Below are 14,558 nucleotides of genomic sequence, written 5' to 3'. Positions count from 1 at the left end.
TAGACTTATGACAGAGACCCTTCTCACTCGTGGGAAGCAATAGGGGGTGTTGTCCCTCTCCAGCCCATGCCCATAGTCTCCCCAGCCACAGTTCCCAGCAGTGAGCAAAGTAGTTACTGAAAACAGTGCTCTTCTCACTCCACTAACAAGGGCATGGTGAGCTATTGCAGTCTCCTCAGCATAGCAGGCAGGCCTGCCTGCCCTTGTGCTGGCTGCCTCTTCCCTCCACTCTGAACCCCTCCCTGCCAAGCCTGACATTTCTTGTTTGTATCTTAAAACTAAAAAAAGAAAAATAGACTGTAAGATCGCAGGGGACAGGGACCTTCTTTGTTATATATGTCTGTACAGCACCTGCCAAATGGACCTGATGGGGTCCGTAGGCACTACTGGTATTAAATAATACAATTTTCTTAAAAACACTTCCACTCCAAAGGTCAGAGGCACGTGTGCACATTCATGGGAAGAACACTCCCTGACCAGGTAGTGATCTCTCAGAACATAAGAACGGCCATACTGGGTCAGACCAAAGGTCCATCTAGCCCAGTATCCTGTCTTCCGACAGTGGCCAGTTCCAAGTGCCCCAGAGGGAATGAACAGAACAGGTAATCATCAAGTGATCCATTCCCTGTCGCTCATTCCCAGCTTCTGGCAGACAGAGGCTAGGGACACCATCCCTGTCCATCCTGTCTAATAGCCATTGATGGACCTATCCTCCATGAATTTATCTAGTTCTTTTTTGCACCCAGTTATAGTCTTTTTAGCATAATCTCTGCACAGATTCTCTCCACAGTCTACCAAACACTGATTTTTCCTAGTCTTAGTAAGAATAGATTGCATTAGGAGACTGTGAGTGGGACTGATTCAGTCAGAACAGGAGCATGCCATTGCACCCAATTTCCCACAGCGTGGACCATGGCAGAATCATCCCCAAACTTTGGCAATATCCAGGCAGAATGAGCTGGGCTAAGGAAGGAGTCCCAGCTTTAGTTCGAATTTTTTGTTTGTTGGATGTGGGTATAAGTCAGATTCTCAATATTACTTTGCCATCGTTTTTGTAGTTACAGTAATATAAATTAAGGGGAAACATGGAAAAGTGCCTTGTTGATAAACATTCTTGAGGTCTGTGGCTCCTTCTGACATTGTATTTTGACAGTTGTCCCATTAAATTTGAATTGTTTTGTGTATTATTTTTATTACTCATTCACCACACATTACAGGCCTGATCCAACTCCCACCGAAGTCGATAGGAGTTTTTCCACTGACTTTAAAGGGAATTGGATGAGTCCCTTAATGCCATATTAACTAACATATGTACTGTAGTGGCCTGTGGTAACATATAATTCCAAATTACATGGAGTAAAATTCCTTCTGAAAAGTGGTTTCTTTGTGTTAGCTGCTTTTTGACCTTCATTAGCTTGGCTGTTTTGACCAGGGGGACAGGGGAGGACTGTTAACAAAATAAATTAATCCACATTATGATCTAATTATTTGGAAATGTTCATAAAGTACAAAAAGAATCTAATAAAAATTTAAAGTTAAAAAAGGAAAAGAGTAAACTCTTACTTTATTTGCTCTGCTTTAATTTTTTTAGACAGTCAAGTAAAGAAGGGTCTGAATACTGCAGACCTGAATACCCTCAAACTTTCAAAACTGTAAGAACTGGATCGCTACATTGAAGTTGATGTATTTTGAAAGGTACAAACACACTAGTGTTTGCAGAATCAGACCCATCCTGAGTATCCTACCAAACTTGTGATAGTTTAGTTTACTTGGCAGGAGGTCTGATTAGAACATTAGACGCCAAGGTAAAGAATAGACTTTCAAGCAAAATGCTCCCATTGGAAGTTTTTCCATTGATGGTAATGGAAGCCAGAACAGGTCAAAGTTTCCAGTATGAATTAGTGGAAGACACATTATAAACTTGAGAAAGTCATGAACATGAGGGAAAATCACAGCAAGAAAAGTCAACATTATTTTTTATTGTTTCTTCATTGTTCAGATACAATGAGCTAAGTAAAATAGTTGGGGTAAGATATTCCTCGTTCGATCAGATATTCCTCTGTACTGACAGTGGGGAATATTGCTACAACCAACAGCAACTACTGGTGAAAGGAGGAAAGAAAACATTTTAACAGCATCCCCTGTAAAAAGGCACTTACTATAGTTTAGTAGAAGTTCTGCTACCTTTCAGTTTCTGCATCTCTAACAAGTTTTTGCTCCCAAATGGATCATTGTAGTTATCAGTTCTTTTTAAGCCATCAAAATTCAGTCTTTCAGACATCTCAGTCCCATTGGCATCACAATATCAATGAGTGCGTGTCAGGAAATTCCTCCAACCTTCAACATAGCCCACGCATGCCACCAGAAAAAAAGCAGTTTCAGTTATTTTGCAAGATCTGAACAGTCTTGAACTTATCATGAGAATCAGCAGCACCATCAAGGACCTTCATGATTTCCTAGGCACCCCTGAGTCTAGCAGAACTTTTCCACGTTAATTGTAAATAGTCACCGTTTTTGGAATAATCTGCTGAGATCACCATTAAAAAGTCACTATTTTCCCACACTACTACACAGTAGCATTTGAAATAAGGTGGGTAATTCCCAAACGTAGTATCTCCTGTACCAAAATGAGGGATTGGGTTTGTGGGATCACAGTGCGGTAACTGAGGGTACATGCTGATTTACAGTGGTGACCTCTGTGCTCGGCCACTGAAACAGTTTTTTAACTTTTCAGGAGCAGAAACCTCCTATAAACTTCTTTTGTACCGGTACTCTCAAAAAGAGGCTGTATCAGTACTAGTGCCCTCAAAAAGATTGTGTGCTAAGCTTCACTATTCCACCAACAAGGACTATAGTAGGAACAGTGGGTTTGTGGCTTTGGGGGTATTTTTCCCCTCTGAAGTTATATTCTAATCCCCAGAGCTTCTTTTGTTGTTGTTTTGAAGTGGCAGGTTTCGGCTGTATCGTCTAGTACTAATTGATATCAGCTGTCACCCAGCAATCTGGCACTCTGCTAATTTTCAGTTTGTAAATGCTCTGTCTACAGATGTGCACAAAAGTTGTCACATGATGTTGAGCCAATTTGGTGAAATGTGCCCATGTTGAAAAAATGATGAAAAAGGTCCCTTTTCATTAGATGCGGGTTTATGAATTATATCAAACATTTTTTTTCCTTTGGCTGAGAGAGATGTGTGCCATTTTGGTGTGCCTAGGTTCTGCAATACTGGATGCTGTGTAAATACCTTAGAGACATAGAATCAGCATGTATGGTCGGTTCATTCCTTCAGTGGTCTCAGTTTGGCTCTTTTTCACAGAGCTGGAAGCAGTCACTGTCCCAACTAGGGAACTATTGGAGGATGGCAGTTCAGATATTAAAAGTGGCTTTTATATTTTTCTTTGTAAAGCAGGTGGATTTCAGGGGCCGTGAGAGATGGGACAGAAATCTAGGGAGACATACAAATCCTATGAAACGAGAGGTGTTTTAAAAAAGAGAGTGAACTATTGTCCCTGCAAAAATAGTCTCCATATATTTCCTCTAGAATGTTTTGGGCCTGATTCTACACTGTCGTGCACCTTGTGCGAAATGGTCTTAAATTGCTAACAGATTAGAATGGGAGCATTTTCACCCACTTTGCATTCAGTTTAAACGCATCTAAATGACTAAACAAGATGCAAGGTAATAGAGAAACAGGCCCATTAACTTTTATGCCAACGACAGAATTTCCCCTCCCACTAAAATCTCTTTCAGATGGAATGTGTCAGCTTCTAAAAACTCTGAGCAAATCTACACAGTACTGTAGTTTAGGACAGGAAGAGAAGAAGACCACCATATCCATTTGGGTTGCAGGTATACTTTTAGGTAGGTAAACTGTAATTCAAATTAGAGTTTGATCTGGACTTCTGGGTTTACACAGCTGCTCTTGGTAAAAGTCTCATGGCATCTGTAATTATTACAAGTGGCCAAGACTTCAGTTTTACTCCTCATCAAAAGATGACCCCTCCAATAGTAAACTGCCCCCTCAACCACGATGAGTAACTGTTTTCTGCTAATGCAGAGAAAAATGCCAGATGAATAACTGAGTTCCTGAGGTAGCTAGATTTTACTTGGATGTTTACCATTCAAGTACTAACTAGGTCTGACCGTGCTTGGCTTATGAGATTTGAAGACATCCCAATCTAAGGTGGCATGACTATAGGCAAAATGAGCACAACAGGGAATTAGCAGCAAATAAGTAGGAAAGATTAACATGTAGAGATTAGTTGGCAGACACAGCTCCTTCTCACACCCTGCACCCAATGGGTCTATTACCTTCCCTTCCTCCAATGCATGAGTCAATACCTAGAAGTGAGCAGTGCCGGGAAGGGGAAAGGTGAGGGAGAGTTCTGTTGCTATGGAAGGAAAATGCAATGGTTAGGACATTACCAATGCATTTAGTACAAAAATCAGAATTAAACTTTAGTGATGAGCCATTAGTCCCATTGTTCATGGAATGCACTGGAAAACATAGAACTTAAATATTCTCCAGGCTTTTTCTACTGTAGATTTTATTTCTTAATTTTTTTAGTAGTTGTGTTCAGCTCGGGTCTAGCCAATAAGTAGATGTATTTTTTAATAGTCCATTTAGTGGCCAGTTCCTAAAACAATACAAAAAAATCTGCAAGGGGGCTCAGAGCTGCACATAGCTTACTAAGCCAGCTGCCAGTTTGCTGTGTTGTTAATATTTGATTTATAGTTTCACACATGTGTTTGCTTGGATTGGACACAGCTTTTTGGTTCCTTCTTCTTATTTTGTAACCTTGTTTTTAGTTCCACAGCTATAGTCACAGTGCACAACAGCACAGTCCTGCCCTGGGCGGGTGGTATGCTTTTTAACTTCTGCAGCACTGAGTCCTCAGCAGTGGTAGGTCTCCTCTGGTCTTCCACCTATTTCTGTCATTTCTTTCCCTTGGTATGCTGAATGGGGAAAAGCAATGCCAGTTCTTTGAGCTCTCTCTCAACTGTTGCCTTCATGACAATTAAAAACATTTACAAACCCCCACCCGTGTTCTAATATTCCATACTTACACTTCTATAGGTGCGTAGAAGTGAAGCTTTACGGAACTTTCAGGCTTCTGCAGAATCTGGCAGACATTTCCATTTGGACTTCCATAATAGCAATAATACACTGCACTTGCAGACCATCTTCCATCCAAGGATCTCAAGCCACTTTACAAAGACTAATGAATACGGATATGAAATGCACCGATGCAGGAACTTCATAAGTACATAGAATGGGGTCACAGGGAGGGTGCAGGTAATTTTAATAGGCAGTGAAGAGGTGTTGCATAGAGTTAATGGGGGAGAGAGGCACAGGATAAGTAAGGAGTATAGATGGCCGCCTAGGCTAATTGGGGATGCACAGACTGAGCACAAGCGGGGTGTGAGCAGAAGTTGGATGTGTTTACAGAGAGACAGGAAGGATTGAAAGAAAAGCTGGAGGAAGGAGTCTTAACTCCAGCTATTAATGTAATACACCAGCAGGTGCACACCTGCAGATTTCAGTTCTGTAATCTTGACACAAAATCATGGACGGCACAGATCATCCCTTCACCTAGGTTTTCCTAAACAACAAAGAAAAAGCATTTACCCCAACCATCATTTGCAATCTAACATTGTATCTTGCAGTACTTGCAGACAGCCATTCAAAACCACATACAGAACAATGTAATGTATGAAATCCGTGTAAACCTTCTACTAATCATTAAGACCCATGAATGTATAACCAGTGAACATAGTCAAAGTTCCAAGGTGCCCACTGGCTGGTCAGGATAAGGTTGGAGATATGGGAAAGGGTGGTATTAGAAGGTGACATATGTAGTCTTGCAAGTCTCTGAGTCTTAGCTCAGAGTTAACAAAGTGTTTTGTGTAGGTGTATATATAAGAGAGTACTGTCACGCTGCCTGGTATGGGACACGAAGAGTGCCCATCTCAGGTCAGACTGCTAGAAAACAGGGCATGTACCCCAAACTGGTGGTATATTCTATCATAAGATTTCACCAAGTCAGGAACAAATGTGTACTTCCAAATTACTATACTAGTCATTATGAAGCCACAGACAGTCCCCTTCAGCCCCTCTAGCTCCTGATTCACCACCCAGACAAACCAGACTTCTGTGATAAATGAATATTTATACTAGAGCATAAGAATGGCCATACTGAGTCAAACCAAAGGTCCACCTAGCCCCGTATCCTGTCTTCCAACAGTGGCCAATGCCAGGTGCCCCCGAGGGAATGAACAGAACAAGTAATCGTCAAGTGATCCATCCCCTGTCGCCCATTCCCAGCTTCTGGCAAACAGAGGCTTGGGACACCATCCCTGCCCATCCTGGCTAATAACCATTGATGGCCCTATCCTCCATGAATTTATCTAGTTCTTTTTTTAACCTGTTTCAGAGTAACAGCCGTGTTAGTCTGTATTCGCAAAAAGAAAAGGAGTACTTGTGGCACCTTAGAGACTAACCAATTTATTTGAGCACAAGCTTTCATGAGCTACAGCTCACTTCATCGGTATGCATCCAATGAAGTGAGCTGTAGCTCACGAAAGCTTGTGCTCAGATAAATTGGTTAGTCTCTAAGGTGCCACAAGTACTCCTTTTTTTTTAACCTGTTATAGTCTTGGCCTTCACAACATCCTCTGGCAAGGAGTTCCACAGGTTGACTTTGCATTGTGTGAAGCAATACTTCCTTTTGTTTGTTTTAAACCTGCTGCCTATTAATTTCACTTGGTGACTCCTAATTCTTGTGTTATGAAAAGGAGTAAATAACACTTCCTTATTTACTTGCTCCACACTGGTCATGATTCTATAGGCCTCTATCATATCCCCCCCCCATAGTTGTCTCTTTTCCAAGCTGAAAAGTCCCAGTCTTATTAATCTCTCCTCATATGGCAGCCATTCCATACCCCTAATCATTTTTTTGCCCTTTTCTGAACCTTTTCCAATTCCAATATATCTTTTTTGAGATGGGGCGACCACATCTGCACGCAGTATTCAAGATGTGGGCGTACCATGGGTTTATATAGAGGCTATATGAAATCACATCTTTTGGGTTCTTCCAGTTCCAAAGAACCAGCCACTTAGCCCCAGGTCAAAATATGCTTCATGATCTCACCCAAAAACCACATTGAGAGCTACTCTTTAAGTAAACTAAACTAAAGGCTTATTAATAGGGGGAAAAAGAGAGGAAAGAGTTATTAAATCATTAAAATGAATCATATACATTACAGTTGATTTCAGAGTTTGTGGATCAGAATAATAGCAGTGATGTTAAATCTTCTAGCTTGCAATAAATCTCTCTGGATAACCTAAAAGATTGGAGATCCTCAGTCCATTGTTCAAAGCTTCCCTTTGTTAGAAATCTTAGCCCAGGAATCTTAGCAGGAAAGAGGCAAGAAGGCGATGTCAGTCTCCAGTTTACACCCTCAGCCCATGTGCCTGGAAAGTTACTGGGTCAAACATAGTGTCTTGGATCACATGTTCTAAGTGCCTTTCTGAGTCACTGAGCCTCCAGTGTCCATATGCTCTCTGAGGCGTCCTCGGGAAGGGTGCATTGAAATACTTGATTCTCCTTAATGGCCCATCAAATTTGCTGGCTGGTCTTGATGTAAATCTGTCTGGTGGCTGTTACCGAGGAACACAACACTTGAGCTACAAATGCATAGCAACGATTCATAACTTCATATACGATACTACACTCATATAAACAGGATACCATTGTTCAAAAGATTATAATTTTTCCAATGATACCTTACAAGGCATACTTTGTATGAGGTTTATCACAATTGTGCAACAGTGGTGATATATCAGTGGTTGCAACAGTGTTGGTACATCAGTGGTGATACCTTAGTGTAAGCATGGTCATCTTTCCTTTTTATAGAGTGTCACAGGCACTATTAGAATTTTGTTTATGTATGTGCGTGTGTGTATACACATATATATATATAGACACACAAAATTCTAATATAACTTCCTTCAAGTTGCCAAAACCATTTGTGTGTATGTATGTATGTAGTATACATAATACCAGTTATAATATATGCACACACACATACGCTCAGAAATGGTTCTGGTGAGGTGAAGGTAGACATGCTAGAATTCTGTGTACTGCACAGAGCCTATTACCCAGACAGCTCAAGTCAGTCAGCTCATCTCTATTTTTTGGCCCAAGAAACTGCTTCAGCACAGTATTGTGACAACGAAGTTGGAAAAAGATAAAAGGTGCTCTTTATTGAAGGTGGGGGAATAAAATGCCTCCAGATAATTTCTAAGAGAAAACTCAATATTTTCACCCACTCTTGCCATTAAAATTATTGTCCAATTTCTGTTGCACATCAGTACATTCAGATAATGCTGAGAAACAACTCTGACCAGCAGTAGTTTGAATGAGTGTAAGTCCACCCTTCAAAGGGCATGTTAATTTGAAAGAAAATACAAAAACCAGCATATCATTTCTGAAATCTTAGTTAATGCCTTCATTAAGCTCTCTAGGCCTTTCACCATTAGAATCTAGACCTCAGCTACCAACATTTCAAAACAAAATTCTTCAAGAGTTGAGGTTACTGGGGAAGGGAAAAGTATGGATGTCATGGGTAGAGGTTATTCATATACTGTGAAACTTAGATTATTTTAAATATAACTGTCTTAATTATCTAGCACCTCAATTGTTTGAGGTTTAGATTCAAAAGTTTGGAAGCTGATACAAATCCCTCACAAAGACTCCTGTTTGGTTCCTACAGCAGTTCCTGCCTGAGGGAGCTCATTTGTGACCATTTTCTCCTTTTACTTTCGTTAAGGGTTTTGGAAAGGGTGATCATCATGCAGTTTATGAGGAACATTCTCTGCCTATCTTACTTTGAAAGTCAAATGACAATGATGTAGAAAGCCTATAGAATTGTAATTTTAATCTGGAATAGAGTCCATGCCATTTCTTTCATATTTCCCATCCCATCATGGTTTTTCATTCACTGATGGACCTGTGCAAGAGGGCTCCAGATTCTTGATGAATGAAGAAATGTCAGCTTTGTTTTTGTGCCTACGGTTGCCAGCTAGAGTATTTCATATTGATTTATGGTCATACTGTGACCCCCTTACTCACACTGCTGAGGAGTTACTCACCCAACTAGTCCTACTGAATAACCCTTATGCTTTCAGTAAGGAGGTCACAATTTAGCCATTACTTTATATTGCATTACTGCTGTCAAGGCAGAAGCAGTTTTCTGCTTTGTATCAGTACATCACTGACATTTTGTAAGTCTGAACAGGTAAAACCTATTGCTGCTTCAGACTGGGTAAAAGGGGCAGTGAAAGAAACCCAGATCTTTGGTGTTATTTGTAAAAGCCATTGCTCTGGGTTGTTTTGTAAAATCTGTCTTTCTTTCCCAGCATCCTTCTGCATAGAAGGACACATTTATAAGACATATTATTCTGACTCGCTTAGCTGAACAGTATTATGGAATTATTTTTCTATCTGGCATGCAATGATAATGCCAGAAACTTCTGTTCTACATCGTTCCACATGTGTTTGCTGGTTTTGATTGACATCCTAACGTGCAGTCCTGTAAATCAGCAAGGTGGGAGTACCTAAAGAACATCAAAACGCAGCCCCTACTCCTGCAGAATATTACTCTATAATTCTTGTGCTGGGTAATCAACATTGCGACAGTTTGAGTTGTTTTTGTTAATAGAGATGAAATTATGGGCGTAACTAGCTGGCAGTCTTCAAACAGGCTTTTGCAAGCTGTTTACTCAGCTGTCCCTGGGCGGCAACTTCATATGTGTGGTGAAGTCTATTCTCCCATCACCTCTACAGCGGCTTCCATTTATCCCATTTTATTCTCAATATAAGGGGGATCAAGTTTAGCAGAAAATAAGTCAAATACCATTGATATTGTATGGTCCTTAAGAGTATGTTGATTGATATTTGGTTTAAAACTCCAGAAGAGCAAAGAAAACAACAACAAAAAAATCATATAAGGCCTAGTCTTCACAAAAGTTGTATCAGTTTAACTAAATGCTTGATTTTAAACAATTTTAGTTAACAGTTCAGCTTTGTGAGTGGACACAAATCTTACTTTTCATTTATAATTATAGCAAATTTAAGGTCAAAGGTTCAAAGTCATCCCCCTCCCAATGGTTTTCAGTTAGAAAATAATAAATAATTAAAGACTTGCCATGCAGCAGTATAGACTTTAAAGCATAGTAAAATAGTATTGAAATCCTGTATGTTCTTTTTATTTAAATAGCAAGTGCAGTAAAAGGCCAACTAGAGAAGTTATGGGTTTATATTAAAAAACCCATTTGTTTCACTAAAAGAACATAAAATGAGTACAAGATTCTAGGGTAAATGCTGAGATCTTCTAGGGATTGGCAAGACCAGTTGCCATTTAAGTTTCTTTGCTTTTAAACAAAACCTCTCAAATTTAACCTGAAATTAACCAAAAATTGATTAATATTTCAGCCAACTGCAATGAGAGGACACTGTGATGTGGTAGAAAACTAGAATGAAAATCATTCTTCTGATCCAGAAGTGTCTGAATGGACTTTTGCCCCTGGTGTGATAGGTGCATGACGGGTGTAAAGTTGTGTTTGCTAACATTTGAAACAGAAAGCATGGGATGCTGACAGAACTATATGAGACTTGATGGATCTCTTGTCCAATCCATGTTGCAAATTCTGGTCTCATCCGTATTGCAAATCCTGAACATGTTCCTTTTCCTATGCAGAGATAGAGAAGGGGAGGTGAGAAGGTCAAAGGAAGTGAGTGAGAGAAGGTGAGAGAAGTAGGGAAGAGGCCAGTCCATCATGTTATCGACTATACACAGGGATTAATGACTTTTCAGTTCACTAATGTATATGTCATATTTGCTAGATCTATTATAATAGGGCAGTAGCACAATAGGTTGAGATTAGCTTGCTGTTTTTGACCCATAATACTGGGTTCATGCAGTCATGTGAAGTTGTCTTTTCAGTTTTTCAAAGAATTCAATTCAAAAGAACTTTAGCTGATTAATCTTTATTTTTTATAAAAAGCCAGTAAAGCCTAGATAGTTTTCTGACACTGCCAGGCATTCTGACAGTCCCTTACTGCAAGCAGTTTCTTGTAGTTCATATGGTCCTCAACACCAGCTTTCTAAGCTGAAGTATTCTGGCTACAGATTTTCACTGTCATAAAGGTGATAAAAAGGTATTAAAACTAAACAAAAGCTTTGGCTGGCTTCTGAGAAACCAGCTACAACCAGATGCTTTCCTAACCAGCAATATTAGCATGGAATTAAAATAGATAAGGACAAATTCCGAGTTGGTGTAAATCAGCATAGTTTCATTGCCGTCATTAGGGCTAAGCCAGATTTCACCAGCTGAGGGGAAAATATATATTTCATATTTTCTGTACAGAATTATTTCATGCAGTGAAAGGGATGGATGCTGCCTGCAGGAACTTGTCTGCCAGCACCAAATCTGTATAAGAAAACAAGCAGTAATAGAAGTGGGCTTATTGCATAGCTTTTCCCATTTTTACAGAGAAATTTATGAACTGCTTTGCAATTTTTGAACAGTTGTTTATAAACTGGGGAGGGATGAGAGGGAAACAAAATTGAAAAAAAAAATCAAATAGCTAACTACTCAAATGTAGAATAACTCTGTTCTGCCAGGTGATGACAGAGTTGCCTCAGGCTTTCTCTTTGAAGGTGCTTAACTTGGTCTGCTGGCAAGAGTAAAGGAGTGAATTTATTAGCTGCTGAGAGAGGTGCCTTATTTAAAAGAGATAAACTGGCAAACACAGTGAAGAGATGTGGGGGATTTCCCCCTCCCCCAAAAGAGGCTCCTTATCTACCTTGGGTTAATAATATCTCTTAGTCATTTCTTGGGCCGGGGGCGAGTTTTAGAGGCACAATCATTGAACTGTGGTAAGAGGGAAGAGAAAAGCCCATATTGGGTGTATAGGGCCTGGTCCACCCTTCAAATCATCTCATGTGAGGAAGGATTATGTATGTGTAATGGCACATAACTGGATTGAACTTTGTTAATGTCATTAACTTGCAAAAGTAAGCAATACAACCATAGATAAAATACATGAAAGAGACTATCTTGTAATCATTGTGTTCTTACCTATAATAAAGCGTGATGAAAATTATAAACATGGATAACAGACTATCTTGTGTGCCTATTGCATCATAAAGACTTAAGGCACTAAAGCAAAGAGTAAAGAGAGTATTCTCTACTGCTTAGTGTGGGAGACTGAGACATAGTACCCTTGGATTCAGTTTTTGGCTTTGCAACTGACGGACAATACAACATTGGGGAAATCTCTGTGTCTCAGTTTGCCCATCTGTAAAGTGGGTATAGGAGTACTTCTGTCCACATCACAGGGGAGGTGTGACATTTCATCATTAAACTGGGCTAGATCTTGTAGTCCTTACATTAATAGCCCAACTCACTTTCAGGATTGGGCTCATTTTATGCAATGCTTTGAGATCCTTGGTTGAAAGTGTGAAGTGTTGTTTTTCATCACAAGGGATTGTGTCTTTAATTCCCAGGCTAACTACCTCATGGTCACCAACCACAGCATGAATTTCCAAACTAAATATTCAAATATAAAATAATCTTATAAATAGCATAAAATTAGCACATTAAAAATAGAGTCATTCAGATACTGTAAGATATCTCTACATAGCAGTGACATAATTCTGCTGCAGAGTAATGAGAATTTGCAGGATTGAGCCATAAAATATATATATATTCCAACAGAGTGTCAGACTCTGGAATTACAGGGGTGCTCTCAGTTGTCCTTTAAGAAAAGAGAAGTGTATTTCTGACAAGTAACATAAATATCTGTTCCTTAAAAAAGTTAGGGCTGCATCAGGTAGCTCTTTAGTTTTCTCCCTTTGCTGGAAGGTTGTTGGCTGAACAACATGATTAGGTGTGAGCCTATTCAAAATCTGGCCCACTATCCCATTAAATAAAATCATCACATTCCCATAATTATGCAGGGCAGCACTGCATTTAAGTTTAATAGTTTCTTTCACATGCTGTTGAACAAACTAGATTTTCTGCAACACAATAGTAAATACTTTTTTTTTTTGGCAATTCAATACCTTCAAATTAATGCTTTTTTCTCTCTGACCATCATTTATGTTTATGATGGCAGGGAGTAAAACATATTGAAACAGTCTCGGTTACAATATTTATAGATTCTGAACGCACATTAAATTAATAGGCAAAGGAGGAATGGAATTACGTTCATTTTGTAACATTGTACTCCAAAGGCAAAATCATTCCTGCCAGCGCATCTGCAAATGTTTTAGATCATAACTGAGAACCAGGGTAACATTGCTGAACATGTATAGATGGCATAGTATGGCTGAAGTGTCCCCTACTGAATACAGAACCCCACAGAGAATCTAGCTAGGGTAATTAATGAATCCATTTGGAAAAGTCAGTGCCCTTCAATTAGCCTGACTGCAGTGAAGCAGATGGGATCCTATCCTCCAGGGAGTATATTGAGAAAGATCCTAAGAAATACTACATCGGACTGATTTATCTGAGTAATTATAAGTCTCATTTGCACAAAACTGTTCAATATGGCTGCAGTGAGAAAATTAAGAATTTATAAAATGTTGATATGTGGCTTAAACTATCAGCATTAGTGGAATCATCGGTCAAACAGAATCTCAGTTCAAAATATAAAATTAATCCTCAGGCATGAGAAGCAAAAAGGAAAATTCAGAGGGGGTGGGGGAGATGATCGGTGGGGCAGGTTAAACTTCTTGGGAACCTTTGTTAAAGCCTCAAGTGAGCTCATCTGCAGTGGAAACATGCATTGCCATCCTAACTTGATATGGTGTTTTGGCTCTGAAGGGCCTGTAAGATTTTTACAGTTTCATAATATTAAAGTTTGCCTGGAGAAACTTTACAAAAAACAGATTCTTACTTTAAACACATCAAGAAGAGGAGGGTTGGGGAATCGAATGAACAGAGTGACATGTAGAGCTCCCAAGTGATTATGGGCCAGTTCTTACTCCATGAGAAACCCACATTCATGTGAGCAGTCAGTGACTCAAAATACTAATTGCTGGAGTGAGGGTTGCGGGAATGCGCCCTGGTTCTTTTTTAAGGCCTAAATTAGAACATTGTGCACGTAAGTGTGTGAGAGGGAGATGAGGAAGTTTGATGCTTTATATGAACCACAGGAAAAAAAAGTAACTACTGTTTATGGCAGTGTTGAAATCTCAGAGAAATTAGTAATATTTAGTGACAAGAAGTCACTAGATTATTTTTTTTCATGCCGTGATGGGCTCTGTATCGGTAGGGAGGAATAAGCCATGTGTGCCATGTTGTACAATTATAATTTAATGTAGCAAGATAAAAGCCTTTTATCAAAACACAGCTAAAAAGGCTTATATAACTGGACCAGCTATGTTAATATTATATTAGTGTAGAGGTGCGTATGTGTACCTTGGAGATTATGGGTATCATATCAGATCTTCCACACATATATATATTTCAGGTTGCTAGCAACAGCCC

General features: G+C 39.5%; 1 protein-coding gene across 2 annotated transcripts in view; it reads left to right on the top strand.

Annotated features, from left to right (window-relative positions):
* The window catches only part of CREB5 (cAMP responsive element binding protein 5), a gene marked incomplete at its 5' end in the record, with an annotated part of 353,505 nt that overhangs the window by 304,576 nt on the left and 34,371 nt on the right, over positions 1–14,558 (top strand). The gene's annotated exons all lie outside the window — the stretch shown is intronic.

The sequence above is a fragment of the Lepidochelys olivacea genome (assembly GCF_965140295.1).
Source record: "Lepidochelys olivacea isolate rLepOli2 genome assembly, chromosome: 2".
In the NCBI taxonomy this organism is placed as follows: domain Eukaryota; kingdom Metazoa; phylum Chordata; order Testudines; family Cheloniidae; genus Lepidochelys; species Lepidochelys olivacea.
This window is presented reverse-complemented; position numbering and strand designations above follow the sequence as displayed.